Below are 3,697 nucleotides of genomic sequence, written 5' to 3' on the forward strand. Positions count from 1 at the left end.
TGATATTTAGATGTCTCTTTAAGGAATAGAACAGTTTTTATTTATTTACTTACGCACACTTTTTATAATAAAATACACTGAACTGGGGAGCTAGTAAAATTTTAATACGAATTATTCTTTGTGATAATGAATATAATTTTTTCTTACATGCACTTTTTATAAGAAAAAAGATTAAATTTATTTACTTGTGTTCACTTTTTGTATGAAAAAATAACTATTTTGTAATGTGTGAATGTGATATGTCCCATGTGGAGTTGCTAGTCCCCCATTGGGCGCCTCCCCAGGTGGTGGATAGGGGAGCACTCATCAGATATGATAGGTTCTGGGGAAATAAAATACCCGGGGTGGACCAAAACTAGTGTGGCTAGGACATGTCACTGAGCCAGAGAGGAGGCAATGTTCCTAGGGCTAAACCGTCAAATATAAGATAACTGGTCCTCCAGGTTGGCGGTTGTACAGAGGGCTACCTCCCCTCTCATGGAAAACAAGATCTGCTCAGGATACTCTACACGTGCCTCAGAAACAGGACTTTCTTAATAGGAACAGAACTCAGAAACGAAAACCGGACTTAAGATTTGGAACATGGAATGTTTGAAGTTTCTTCAGGCTGGGAAGCATGAAAACTGTAGTCAGCTAACTATGAAAACACACACTACAAATTGTAGCACTGTAGGAAATCAAATGACCAGGAACAGGGTCTGTAGGAACAAGTACAGGAAGTATTCTACATGGAGATTGGGGTGATCACTGGAAATTTGGAACAGGGTTTTATATTAGTAGCACAGTGCTAAACTTGGTAAAAGAATTCAAATCCATAAATAACAGAGTTTCATACATAACATTTGATGGACAAAGCATCAATGTGACCTTTCTTAGTACACATGCTCCTTGTGAAGACAAAGATAAACTCATGAACGAAGAATTCTATAGTACTGAGTCCCATATATGACTCACTGCCAAACCATAGTATCAAAATAACACTTGGGGACTTCAATGCTAAGGTAGGAAGTGAGACAACTTACAGGCCTGTCATTGGAAATACCAGTTTACATGAAAAAGGGTACAGATCACAATTTATGCATATCTAGTACCATGTTCCCCTATGAAAATATTCATAAGGGGTCATTGATATCACCTGATGGCCAAATTGTGAACCAGATAGGTCATGTATGTATCCAAAAACGTTTTGCAAATTGCAACAAGGAGACCAGGTCATACAGAGGAGCAGACTGTGACACTGATCATTTCCTAGTAATAGTTAAAATTACAGTAAAATTTAAGAAAGTCACAAACACAGTGACCAAAAGGGTAATCTATAATGTAAATATGTTAAAGGAGCCAGAAACGAAGGAGTGACAGAAATAGCTGGGAAGATAACAAATGTGGAGCAAATGGAGTCTGGTCACAATAACATACATGAAGACTGGACAAAAATCAAAACCATCCTGAATGAAGCAGCTGCAAAAGTTTTGGGAAAACGAAGAAAACCTAACCAGATATGTTTCAACCAGATATGCAATAGAAAAATTGAGGAAAGAAGGAGAGCTGGAAAGGAGTGGTTAGAAAACATGAACAATATTCAACTAAAAGAGAACTTTACTCGAATAAGGAAAGATATATCAACAGTTCTTAGACAGGAAAAAAGGAAATATTAACAAGGCAGGAAGGGTCTCACTCACTACAGGACTAGACAAATGTATCAAAACGTGAAGAAATGTACCAAAAAGTATGTAAAGAAAGAACAGTTGATTAAAGATGAAAAGGGGAGAATACTAGTGAATGGAAAAGAGATAGGGCAAAGATGGACAGAACATTTCTCCCAGCTCCTAAATTACGAAGACCCCACGGAACTTCTTCGTTTTGAGTCCCCACAAACTGTGGACACAGAAGTGACTACTCCCACTGATATGAAATAACAAAAATACTCAAAAAATTAAAAAACAACAAAGTGGTCAGGGAAGACCAAATAGTTGCAGAGCTCATAAAAAATGGAGGACCTGACCTTGTAAGAATCATGACAAGCCTCATACAGAAGGTCTGGGAGCAAGAAAATCTCCATAGAAGATTGGAAAATAGCCATCATCTGTCCATTACTGAAAAAGAATGACCCCCTGGTACGTGACAATTACAGGGGAATATCTCTGCTAAATGTCAGCTGTACAGTACTATCTCTATGCCTCCTAAATAGCATACTACCACTTGCTAAAGATGCTGTAGGAGACTACCAATGTGGGTTTAGAAACGACAGATCAACAGTGGACCACCTATTTATACTACATCAAAAAACGGAGAAATGCTGGGAATATAATACAGACATGCACATGCTCTTCATTGACTTCAAAAAGGCCTATGACAGCGTACACAGGGGTACTATAATCAGAGTACTAAAAGAATTTAAGTTTCCATCTAAAATAATTGGCTTGGTGGCAATGTGTCTAGAACAAACACTCTGTAAAGAGCAGACAAGTACTGGTCTATCAGAACAGTCCAAAGCTTAAAACGACCTCAGACAGGGAGACATCATCTCTCCTATATTATTCAACCTGGTGCTAGAAAAAATAGACCGGGAATTTAAGAACACTGACCCCATTGGAATACCCCTACTCAACATGTCAATGACTCAACTGGCATATGCAGATGATATAATCCTAATCAGCGGTAGTAGAGAAGAGCTCAGAAGAATAGCAGGCTCGTACTACAAGACTGCCAGTAGGGCAGGCCTGTAAGTCAGTGAAGATAAGAACAGAATACATGGAGCTGACCAAGTCAGCGACAGATGGGGACCCGCTCATGGCGGACAGTCTGCGATTAAAAAGGTCAAATATTTTCAATTACCTTGGTAGTCTCTACAGTGCTCAGAACCACTGTGAAATTGAAATAAATGCAAGAATTGTCGGAGGCAACATAACATACTTTAGTCTTCAGGATGTGCTGAAGGAAAGATTCCTGTCAAGAAGTCTTAAGATCAGGCCATACCAAAGTATGATTATGCCTATGGTTATGTACAGTAGGGGAAACCTCACCTTTAGGAGAACAGATGAAGAGAAACTACTTGTTTTGGAACGAAAAATCCTCTGAAAAATATATGGACCTGTGATAGATTCGCAAACAGGGGAATGGAGGATTCGAAAAAACCAAGAATTAAAAGAGCTTTACGCTCAGCCTGATATTATAAAAAGAATAGGAAGAAGAAGGTTGACATGGGGTGGACAAGTAGCAAGGATGAATTAAGGGAGGTTACCATGATGTGTTTCTGGGAGCTGTAGGTGGAAGGAGGTACTGGGGACGACCGAGGACGAGATGGAAGGACAATATTGACAAGGACACCGAGCACATGGGACTAGGAGAGGGGGAGTGGTGGCAGGAGGCTCGCAACCAGGAAAGATGGAGGAGGAGTGTGGAGCAGGTATATGGTCACTAAGGCCCAAGCTACGGATAAGTAAGTAAGTAAGAATGTGATATGAAAAATATTTATTTTTGTTAATATTGCAAGTGATTTATACTAAAATATATTTTTTAAAATGAAAATACGTGATTTTGACGTGGAATTGGGGGTATAGCAGAAGTATTGTGTAGTTTATGGGTAATTTTTTTTTACAAGATAGCGAACTTTTTTACTCACGAAGTGAATAAAAGAGTGAGCTAGCTTGGAATAAAGAAAGCCAGAACCTACACAATACTTCTACTATCTTAATGA

This window comes from Schistocerca nitens, chromosome 3 (assembly GCF_023898315.1).
Source record: "Schistocerca nitens isolate TAMUIC-IGC-003100 chromosome 3, iqSchNite1.1, whole genome shotgun sequence".
NCBI classification, from domain to species: domain Eukaryota; kingdom Metazoa; phylum Arthropoda; class Insecta; order Orthoptera; family Acrididae; genus Schistocerca; species Schistocerca nitens.